General features: G+C 39.8%; 1 non-coding gene across 1 annotated transcript; it reads left to right on the top strand.

Annotated features, from left to right (window-relative positions):
* Positions 1 to 11,835: 11,835 nt before the first annotated feature.
* Positions 11,836 to 12,000, top strand: LOC119064401 (U1 spliceosomal RNA). Its single transcript, XR_005085399.2, has one exon. It is a non-coding gene; the product is annotated as a U1 spliceosomal RNA (small nuclear RNA).
* The last annotated feature ends 309 nt before the right edge of the window (positions 12,001 to 12,309 follow it).

Here is a 12,309-nt window from a genome sequence, read left to right on the forward strand (position 1 = left end):
AGAGACAATATATGAGACTGATTAGCCTGGTGCCTGGCAGAGGCAGGGCCCCCAGCAGATAGTGGTCGTAGTGGTGATGATGACGATTATGGCAATGTTGGCGGGAAACAGCACAGAACAGTATGTGGAATGAAGTGAGACAGAATCTCTGGAATTCACGGCCCTCTCTGTGGGCAAGCTACTTCAGCTTGAGGGACTCCGACCTTGTCTATCTCTTAAAGTTGCCCTGAGGGTAGTAGGCTTTGATGTAAAATGCCTGGCATCAGAGTTTGCTGTCCTCTAAGAATGCTCTTTTCCAAGACTGAGGGGGTTAACTCCAGACTACTTTGAATCATGGACAATCTAAGGAGTGGAGTACTGAACAAAGAACCAACCAGAACTAATCTTTCTGATAACAGTCTCAGAAGAAGCTAAAATTCACAGACACTAATATGTGAAAACCTTAATGTCTGCCTCCATCTGTTCTTCTTATACTTCTTTCCCCCCCTACTTCTCATACCTGGATCAGAATCACCAGAATTTCATTGGCTTTGGGCCTCACATTGAGACAAATTTTAATATTCAGTTAACATCCCAAATTGTTACATATGCCTTAAAACGTAGGCCTTCTGATGAAAGTACCATAACCAAAAAGAGTAGATGGACTTTTAGACCAGAGGTTCTCTGCAATGACGGGCCCACCAGAAAGATGCTCTGATCTTGAGAAAGCTGTTCAAAATTTAGTGGTCATTTCAGTAGGACATATAGAAGGTGGAGTCACACTGTAGGAGCACTTATTTGGGACCAATAGTTTTAGAATGAAGTTAGAAAAGTATTAGTTATACCATCTGAGGATGTAAAAATCAGGTCATATTTGCTATATTTAAAAAATATTTATAAACATAGTTGGAACTACTTGCTGAAAGACTGAGAAGCATAGTAATAGGGAGCTGATGCGTAGTGTTTGTTTTGTCGGAGATCATTTTTAAAGTTCACAAGGAGGAAATTGGTGATGCTTTTTGAAAAACAGCTATTTTTTTGAAGTCTTGTGTCCTTATGTATTCATGTGATGAGTACCATACCTCTCCCTTGCTTAGCGAGCCAGCATGTAATGTCAGATTCCTGGGGACACTTCAGGAAATGCTGAATTAGTTCCTAGCACTGGTAGCTTCCCATAATCATTTTGTAAAAATCTCAATGTTATCCATCAAGTTTATGAAAGGAATGTAAACGGATACCAGGGAATGACTATCTGGCCAGTTGTGTCTCTAAATTCCTAAATACAGGTTCTCCGTCTGTCTTGGGAGACTAGAGTGAGACACAGAGAGAAAACAAGTGGAAAGATGTACCAAATTCAGTCAGACATCATCATTAGGGAAATCTCTTAATTCCATTAGAAAATACCTCAAGAGGCTTTTTGCCAGCAATTGAACTGGGAGAAGACAAAGGAAATAAATATTTATTAAAATCTAACAATAAATAAGTAAATGCATCTTAAAAATAAGCAGAATAAGGTAAAGCACCAGTGAAGAAATCTCAGACTAGAATTTTGTTTGGATTAGAGTTCATAATTAAGATCCAGAGTGCATTACAAAACCATAATTATGTAGTCTTGATTTTAGAATAATTAGGAGCACTGTAGGGTTGATTCACTGTCCCTCTGAAGCCCCCATACCCTACTTTGAAAGAGCCCCCCTCCCCCCCCCCTGCCCCAGAATTCCCCAATCTGTGTATCATTAGCAACTCATTCTAATCCCACCTAATTGTATTAGTTCAATAGCAGATTAGCTCTAAGTGCCCCACAGAAAGGGAGCTGTCAGCTCTGCTATTGTTTTCCACTTAATGTGATTCCGGGCAGCTCAGAAGAAAGGCAGCCAGGGCCCTCCTTCTCCCATTACAGACCGCAGTTTCTAAACCAATTAAGGAAAAAGGGATTTACAGTCGCCTGGATTAGAGACTTTGTTTATATTATCCCACATTTCTTCTCATAATACTCTACATTTTATGCCTCCTAACAGCTTTCTCTCTATCTCTGGAATGTTCCCTTTTACTCACCCGTACATACATGTTCCTATTTACTTACCTGACTTTGCTATTTGAGTGCAGTCACCGAGCTGGCTAATTCTTGCTGCTGATTGTTTTAATTATGTGTCAAAATCCTCATGCATTTGTAGTCAGGAGAACTCAGAAACAAAATTGCAGCTTAGGCCCAAGCCCAAGCCTGATAGTCAAGCAGACCTTGATAAAGTGGTACATTTCTGTGCAAGCAATCATTTCCAATTAATTGAATAAAAACATCCTGCAGGATGTTTATCAGAGAAATAAAGCTTGGCTCTCCGGAGGCAAATTGGACAGTCTCCTGATATTACAGCAAAAGGTGCCTTTTTTTTTTTTCTAAGGAATTGCATCTGGTGTCAAGGTAAAATGAGGTTTCACTGAAGCAAGGGCATGAATGAGAAGGTGCTATTTCAGAAAGAGCTCCCTACCCTTTAAACAAACTGTGGCCTGATCTGAGTGTTGGTCTGAGGATCCTCTTATTTTACTTTTTTAAGGGACGCTCATGCCACAAGTCCCACTGATGATCTTCGACCCAAATGGATGTATAATTTTTCCCTTGGCTGGTGCTGCAACAATGAAAGCCTCACTCGATGGGTTTCTATTAGAACCAAATGGATTTTGAGAAGCATTTTTACTCTTAATGGAGCTTTTCTATTGAATTTCATTTTTCAGAAATTTATTTTAGTTTCAGTTGAATATTTAAACAGGTTTAAATTTTAAATATCTGTGCCGAACAAGCCCTGATATATATTTTTTAAATTGCTGTAATACTTCACTGGGTTTCCTTTCTAACCCGATACAATATGCATAATCCATTATGTTAGCATTGCATAACTCGGGTATGCTCCCGCACCAGGCAGGGGTACCCTTTTTACACAGTTAAGTCACACCATCACAACGGACTGTCTCATCAAATTGTTTTTATAACAGCTTTGTTACTAACAAAGGATGGAGAGGGTTCTAAAATTCAACCCAGGGCTCACTGTTGTAGGAATACCCATTCTGATTAATGAAACTTTTATTTTAGGTTGTCCTTAAACTAAATTATCATATTGTAGTCTTTTACCGCCATCAGGAGGAAAGTCTAGGGCTCTTTGGGGAGAACTATAATTCCAAGACCTACTGGTTTTATAGGTTCTGGCTGTTAGCCTGCCTTTTCCCAGGATTGCTTTGGTCCTTTGAAATGGACAAACATGTGCCTGTTCTAGGCACTAGGGGTGGGGTGGGTAACAAGGACACATAACTAACACCCAGGTCTCAGGGAGCTTCAGCCAACCAGCCCAGAGGAGACAGGAAAGTTCCGAATGGATTGAGGCTGTCTGAGTTCGGATCTCAGCTCCGACACTTAGAAGTCCTGTGACTTCCGGCAATTTGCTTCACTTCAGCGTCAGTTTCTCCCTCTGTGAGGTGGAGATAATAACTGTACCTATTTTGTAAGTGTGTAAGTATTAAACAAGGTAGTCCGGGTACAGCGTTTAACACATTGCCTAGCACATGGAAAGAGCTCAGTCCCGATTATGGTCGGTGGGGGAATCTCACAGAAACAGAAAATATTTCCAACTATGGGGCACAACTCGGCTCAACGCGCAGCCAGCAAGAGTGTGAATCAAGGTCTAGGTCGTGGACTCCAAGAGGGAGATGGGGTTTCAATAAGCAGAGAGATGGGGTGAGAGCCCCGGTGTTTGGGGACAAGCCCTGGCCAGCTCTCCCGTCAGGATCCAGCTGCGTCCAGACGAGGGGTCACAAGGCAGCCTCTGTGCAAGAGGAAAAGTGGCACATGTGAGCACAGTGAGGGAACCAGCCGTGCCTTTTTCCTCCTTCACGATGCTGCAACTGAAGACGAGGCGTATGTTCGCAGAGCTTTATAGAAACAACCCCGGCTCCACTCAAGCAGCACAAAGTCCACACTCACAATTCATTCGCCAGGCTTATCAGATTCTCCGGCTCTAGCAAATTGGAGAAATTGATGTTTACCCTGAAAGCTTGTACCAAGCGCGTTTTGTATCTGCCGTTGCCTGTGTGCACGCCTGCTGGCGTGCCTGGACTTAAGTCCCTGCCTGATAACCTTTGAATCTTTGCTAGGAGGCAAAATCAATCCAAGGTAGAATTAAGTGGGAAGATTGAGGAGAGGGAAGGGGCTGCAGAGGCTCGGGGGACGGCACTGCGCCTGCCTAGAGACCTGAACATATTCTGGGCGCAGGTGGGAGAAACCAGTCTCGTGAAATAGCAACATTCTCTAAAGTCCTCCCTGAGCTGATGCTTCTGATGAGTTTCTAGTCAGTGTAAGACACAAGCCATTTCTGGGAAATAAGTCTGACTATCTTAGGAAGGGGTTTAAAAACACAAGCATTCTGTCCAAGGCCACGCACACTATGCCTATGTGAACTCTGGAACACTTACAGCTGTGGCGACAGGAGGCCACCATCACTGTCACATTCCCTCTCTGTCCCCCTCTCGCCCTCAGAGAAGCTCCACAGATTAGTGCCTCAGAAAGCTTGGGAGCTCTCTGCCTCCTCATATTTGCTGCAGGTGTTTCACTGGCCGTAAGGACGGCATGAGACATTTTGATGTACGTAAATTATGTTCATACTCTGGGCCTAATCATTATTATAAAATTTATAGAGGATAAAATGCGGGAAGCCATAAAAATAGAGTTTTTACTTTGATTATGCAAAGTTATGGGTTCTCTTGGTAATTAATCATTTATAGGTCTTAAAGGTCACCGTCGGTGTGAAGACTTTAGAGTTTTGCTGGTTCTGTCCCAATCTCTTCAAGCAATAGAGGTGTAAACAAAGCCACCTAGAATCATAATGATGGGAACAAACGTACCTGCTGAGTGATTTCAGGCCCAACAGTAAGACAGGAGTACAACAAATGTGCTTTTCATAAGTCAGTGACAGAATTGAAACTTGGAGAAGATTTGAATAGTGAACATAGATGGTGGAGAGCGTTCACTGGACCTCGGGCATATCACTGAGCCTCCGCATACCTCAGTTTCTTCAACCATAAGATGGGGCGACTGACTTTAAGAGAGCTACAGGGTCCATTTTATTTCCACCGTTCTATAAAGTGTAGTATATTTTTTATTGTTTTAGATATGTACATTAAAAAACAGAAATCTGCTATGCCGGCAAATTGACAGTTGCCAAGAAACTTGACGTAGGTGCTGCTCGGGGACGACAGACCCTGAGTTGAGAAAAAAGCTGAAAAGAAACACCATAAATGGGTAACTAGCCATGTGACTGAGCAATTCGTAGGCTGGAGCCCTGACCCCTGCTATGACTATATTTGGAGATAGAGCCTTTGTGGAGTAAAGGTTAAATGAAGTCATAAGGGTAGGACCCCACAATAAAAGGACTAATGTCTTCATATGAAAAGGAAGAAATGCCAGGGGTGTGAGGGCACATGGAGCCTTGGGACACAAGGAACCACAGAGACAAGGCCAGATGAAGACACAGCAAGGAGGCTGCTATCTACAAGCCAAGGAGTGAGGTCTTACCTGGTATCAACCCTGCCAGCACCTTTGTCTTGGATTTCCATGCTCAGAACCATGACAAAGGAAACTGCAGATGTTTAAACCGCCGGTGTGTGGTATTCTGTTATGGCAACCCTACCATCCCCAAATGGAATGGTAATGATGCTGCTGATGGTGATGCAAATACATGACTATAGACTGCCTACTATGTATCAGGCAGAGACCTAAGTGCTCTGTATGTATTAATTGATTTAATCTACATGGCAACATAATGGGGGAGGTACTTTTATTATTGCCATATTATAAATGAGGAAATTGAGTTACATACGGGTTATGTAATTAGCCCATGACAACGAAGCTAGTAAGTGAGTAGTGGAAGTGGGACTTGAATCCAGGCAGTCTCCTCCAGAGGCCATGCCGCCTCTCTAGGAAGACACTAAAAATTATAGTATAGATGGCTATTTAATTCCACGGAAAGATGGTGTTAGGTATTATTTTTGAAAGTAAGTTAAAATATACATGGTGATATATACATATATAATTTTTATCATCAGCACATATATATAATTAGTATTTCATACATACCAGTACCATATATATCAAATATGTATATTTCTATTTCATATATATAATTATCTGTGGCCATCTTTGAGTAGTAGAAATAATTTTTTTCTCTTTGGCTATCATATATTTTACACAATCAATATGTATTTATTTTCATTTTAAATCTATTATAACATGTTTGCTTAAAGTTAGAGTGGGTTATTTAAGTAAGCAATTAAAGATGCGCAGTGAAGAATAATATGAGAGAAAGGAATCCCCTAGATGAAAAGCAGTGAATATTGAAAACAATGTATGAGGAGTAGGGTAGAATGGGAGTGAGGGTCAAGAAGGCCTGAGCAGAGAGACCAAATTGTGTTCTGCTGAGGTGGACACTGAAGCAGTGACTTACAGATCTTGGACTTCAACCTATCTGGTCAATCCATTAATTTATCACTATGCCTACTGACCAGTTTAGAATTCATGGTTTGGCCAATTCCCTTCCATTAAGTCACAAATGCTGTGTGAGTTGATGGAAAAGGAGACAAGTAAAAATATTGTAGCTGTTACAATTGTTACTATGTGCTCATGCTCCGCAGTCAGGAAGGTAGAGTGACATTTATATGGGAACTAGGTAGGACACTAAGTTACAAACTTCCTTTTCTGTCACAGCCCAGGGGCTGGCTAACAGACGGAGGACACAGGGAGGCTTGAGATGCAGGGAACCCTTACTCGGGGGTGTGTGGGGAGGGCAGTAGGAAGGGGGCTGGCTTGCCTGGGCCATTTGAGTATTAGAAAATGAAAGCAATTTCGACTGTCAAGGATTCGATAATCAGAGAAAACTAGTCCTGCTGTACAAGTCACATATCCCCTTGATGCTCAATTACAGTGATCTGTAAAAATAATATGAGTCAAATTTCACCATTAAAAAAAAAACTTTAAAAAAGGCACAAGCTCTTTCACTGGGCTGGAATTTACTGCAATCAACACTGTTCGAAGTCTCATTGCTAGTAAGCTGCTAGGTCGTTTTCCTAGGGTCAAGGACGGACATAAAACAAAGCAGGGGCGACCTTCCTCATGGGTCTGCTAAAGGTGCCCAACCATGCAGACCGTGTCAGCAATGCACTCGTGCAGCAGCCAGTCCTCTTGTCCCTCTGATGTGTCCTTTCGGGTTGTTTTGTTCCTCAGAGAGTTGGGTCAATTATAATCCCTTGTAATTTTTTTAGGAAAGTCGTGTTTTACTTCTTATTTGTGCTATACTAGCTTGAGCTACTGTGTCATAGTTCTCTTCCAGTTTGTATACTGCCATACACTCAAGCGTTAGATGTTTCATTATCACAAGCCACTAAGACTGATAAAAGAACATTGATTGTACTGAGATTGTATATCTATCACACATTTATAATATATATGAGAAAATGTCAGTAGAACAAGACCAACAAAGCATTATTATCATGGGGCCATTGGTCAGAGCATAGAGATATTTTCATTGGACTAAATTTGGGGTTTCAGTGGTATTCATAATAATGGTATTTGCCTTATAATAATAATGTACAACCCCCTATGGTGTAATAAAAAGCAACATTTTCCCATGCAGGAACTGAATTGAAAATACAAATGTGAGGCTCTGAAACTTCTATAAGACCAAAAGCTGCTTGTATGTGAGTTAACTGAGAAAGTTAGTTCTTGTTAGTGAATGTTTAATAGAATTCCAGAGAAGATCAACAGAGTTTATTCATTCCACACATGTATTTATCATCTACAATGTGCATGATCCTTCAAGGTGTCTAGGGATTTAACAGTGACCAAAAAAAGAGACATATTTCTTCATTTGTTGAGCTTACAGTCTAGGGAATAACTAATAAGTAAATCTAGAAATTAAATAAGAGAAATAAGAAACTATGTGCTATACTATGTTAGAGAGAAATACATGCTAAGGGAAATAAGACAAAAAGGGATTTTTGAGAGATGTGATTTTTAGATAAAGTGGAAGTGCAAAGTTGCTTTAATCATAATTAAAATGCCAAAAGTTAAAGGTAAATAGAGAATCTTAAAAGCAGCAAGAGAAAAGCAGAGAGTTTCCTACAAAGGAGTTCCTATAAGGCTATCAGCTGATTTCTCAAAAGAAACTTTGCAGGCAAGAAGGGGCTGGACAGAAGTGTTTAAAGTCGTGAAAGGCAAGCACATACAACCTAGATGACTCTATCCAGCAAAGCTATCATTTAGAATGGAAGGGCAGATCAAGTGCTTCCCAGATAAGGTAAAGATAAAGGAGTTTATCATCACCAAGCCCTTATTATATGAAATGTTAAAGGGATTTATTTAAGAAACAAAAGAAGATCAAAACTATGAACATGAAAATGGCAACAAATTTGCAACTTATCAACAACTGAATCTAAGAAACAAACTAAGCAAACAAGCAGAACAGAAACAGAATGATAGATATGGAAAATCATTTGGAGGGTTATCAACTGGGAGGAGGAAGGGGGAAATGGGGGAAAAGGTACAGCAATTAAGAAGTGCAAATTGGCAGGTACAAAACAGACAGGGGAATGTTAAGCACAGTATAGGAAATGGAGAAGCCAGAGAATCTATAAGCATGACCCATGGACATGAACTAAGGAGGGGACTGCTGGAGGGGGTAGGGGTACCTATAGAGGGGGAAAAGGGGGGAAAATTGGGAAAAAATGTAATAGCATAATCAATAAAACATATCTTTTAAAAAAAGAATATAACTTTAAATAAGCATCTGAAAAGAGGAGGAAACTATCAGTGAGACTAGCTGGGGGAAGAAAATTCCAGGCAGAGGGAACAGCAAGGGGGAAAGCTCTGAGGTGTAAATACTCAAGTGCATAAACACTGCTTCTTTCCTTTTGAGATCACACCATAAGAGACTCAGGGGACAGAAAGCCACAGCCTGACAGGTTTGTGGATGACAGAATAACTAAATAGTCAGGGGCAAGTCAGGAGGGGTTCGTGCAAGGGAGGGACCCACAGGCAGGCTGAGACCAAAAAGCTACATAAAAACATCAAACCAGATTCTCAGCTATAGACAGAGCAGTGAGGAATCCAGAAAGAACCAGCAGCACCAGGGCTGTCCAACCCACGGACCCCATGATGTCTATGAATGCAGCCCAACACAAAATCGTAAGTTTACTTAAAACGTTTTTTTGCTCATCAGTTTTTGTTAGTGATTGTGTATTTAAGGTGTGGCCCAAGGCAACTCTTCTTCCAGGTGGCCCAGAGATGCCAAAAGGCTGGACACCCTCATTCTAGATGCTGAAGACTTAAAGAGAGATTTCAGCCACCGTTCTACACAGAGAAGATATAATTTGGAGCTTAAGTCCAACCAAGTAAACTGCATTATAGAACACATTTCACTTTTCAGAAGAACAAACTAGAACCCAGGGTCTCTATAAAAATATCATTTATAATGCTCAGTATCACTATATATGCGATGTCCCTAAACGAGTGAATATGCAGGAAAGTGTGACTCTCGGGTTCCTTCTGACACCGCACGAGGGTTTTTTCCCTCAGCACCCATGAACGGTGTCTCTTCCAGCAGCAGTTCTCCAGTTCTCAGTCTGGACTTAGTGCAGACTCCACGAGTTAAGGGACTTAGTCCGACAGGTCTCTGGTCACAAATTTTTCATCAACTGATCAGTACACAACTTTGTTTTATGTGTGTTTCTGCTTAAAGACAAGTTATTTAATATATAATGTTGCTACATTAACACGGAACTCAGCCAACAGCTTTATAACTCACGCCTGAATGAAGTTTACCTAATACAATTTTTTCTCACAGACATCTTGCACTTAGGGACACTGGACAGAACTTCAGTCTTATACTTGGAGGTTATTTTAAAGAGCAAAATCACCAACAAAAATCCAAACCAAAAAATGCGAACAATGAGAGATGACACAAGAAAGCAGAGCAGCACCCCGTATGATCTCAGCTGGGGATGCAGAGACCAAGTGATTCAAACTTGTCTCCTCTCTACACACGTCTGCAAATGACCATAAATGAGCCATCAGTACTGATTTGGGGGTTACAAATAAACTTCAGTGATAGATAAATTTGCAAATATAGAAACCATGAATATAGAACCCAGAATGATTACACATATGTATTCTTCTCTTAATTAAAAGTTACAAGCCCTGGCTGGTGTAGCTCAGTGGATTGAGCACGGGCCTGCGAACCAGACAATCGTGGTTCGATTCCCAGTCAGGGCACATGCCTGGGTTGCAGGCCAGTTCCCAGCAGGGGACACATGAGAGGCAACCATACATTGATGTTTCTCTGCCTCTCTCCTTCCCTTCCCCTCTAAAGATAAATAAATAAAATATCTTTAAAAAATAGTACACATTTAAAAGTCACATATAACATGTTATCACTTATAAATTATCTGTGGGATTTGTAACCCATGTACAACTAATATAAATGATAAAATAACACAAATAATGAGGGGTAAATAAATCTACACTGTTTCAATGTAACTATACTTTATGTTAAGTAATATGGTATTAACTCTAAGTAAATCATGAAAGTTAACAATGCATATTGTAATCCCAAGAGAAATCACCAAAAATAAATGCAAAAAGTATAGCTAAAAAGTCAATAAAGGAAATAAAATAGAACATTAAAATGTTCTATCACCTCTAAAAACTTCAGGAAAGGAGAAATAAAAACATATGAAATAGAGAGTAAAGAGCAAAATCACAGACCTAAGTCTAGCTACATCAGTAATTACACTAAATTTAAGTGATTAAGCACTTCAGTAAAAGCCAAAGATTGACAGAATGGAGTTAAAAAATACATACCTCTGTACTCTCTATAAAAGATGCACATTAATGCAAAAATACAAATAAGTTGAACATAAATTGATGGAATATGTTTATTATTAAGATACCACTGATATGATTGTTGGAGTAGCTATATTAATATGAGACAAAATAAACTTTAAGACAAGATAAAATATAATATCTCAGATATCAAAAAAGGGTGAATTCATCACAAAGCATAAAATTTTTAAATGACAATGGACTTTCAAACACATGAAGTGCAAACTTATATAATGAAGAGGAGAGGCAGACAAGTACACAAACTGGGGGTTTGTAACACTCTTTTTTTGCAGTAACTGATAGGATAGTTAGACAAAAAAAACCCCAGCAAGAATAAAGAAGATTGGATCACTGTTAACCATCCTGACTTTATTACATTTGTGGAGCATTACCCCCTCTAACTGCAGAATGAACATTTATTTTCAGAGACATGAGACATTCTTTAGAATAGACCATAGGCTGGGCTTATAAAAGGTCTCACTCAGTATACTTCAAATGATTGAAATATTATAGAGTAGGTTCTCTGATCACAAGAAATCTAAATTAGATAAAAAACAACAGCTATCTAGAAAAGCCACAAACATATGGAAATAAAATAATACATTTCTATACAACCCATGGATCAAAGAAGAAATCACAAGAGAGGTATGAATAATTCTTATTTGAATGACAATAAAAGTACGACAAACCAAAAAGCTGTGTGATGTAGCTAAAACACTGCTTAAAGTGATAGGTAAGTTTTTAAATGCCCATGAAGGAAAGAACTGATTTCAATGATCTTTAACATGCTAGAAAAAAAGATGAGCAAAGTAAATCCTAAGTAAGTAGAACAAAGAAAATAATAAAGAGCAGAAATCAATAAAATAGAAAGAAGAAAAATTAAAAGCCAAATATAGTTCTTTCAAAATATTAGTAAAATCAATACTCCCATAATAAAATTGATACTTACCTGGCAGGGGAGGTACCACGATCACAAAGGTGGTTTCCCCAGGGTGAGGCGTACCTATGGCACTTCCAGATGGGGTGACGCCTGCGATTTCCTTGAGTGTGGGAAAATCGGCTGCATAATTTGTGGTAGTGGGGGACTGCATTCACGCTCTCCACTGGCAAATAAATAAATAAATAAATAAATAAATAAATAAATAGATTAAAGGGCCTTGGCCAGTGTGGTTCAGTTGGTTGGATCATCATCCTGGGGACTGAAAGGTCATGAGTTTGATTCCATATCAGGGCACATACCCAAGTTGCATGTTCAATCTCCAGTCAGGGTGTGTGAAAGAAGGCAATTGATCAATGTCTCTCTCTCTCTCTGTCTGTCTCTCTCTCTTTCTTCCTCCCTCCCTTCCTCTCTCTCTAAGAAAAGCAATGAAAAAATGTCCTCAGATGGGGATTAAAAAAATTAGTCAAATGGAAAA

Source organism: Artibeus jamaicensis, unplaced genomic scaffold, assembly GCF_021234435.1.
Source record: "Artibeus jamaicensis isolate MK-2021 breed Jamaican fruit bat unplaced genomic scaffold, CSHL_Jam_final contig_1015, whole genome shotgun sequence".
Classification (NCBI taxonomy): Eukaryota; Metazoa; Chordata; class Mammalia; order Chiroptera; family Phyllostomidae; genus Artibeus; species Artibeus jamaicensis.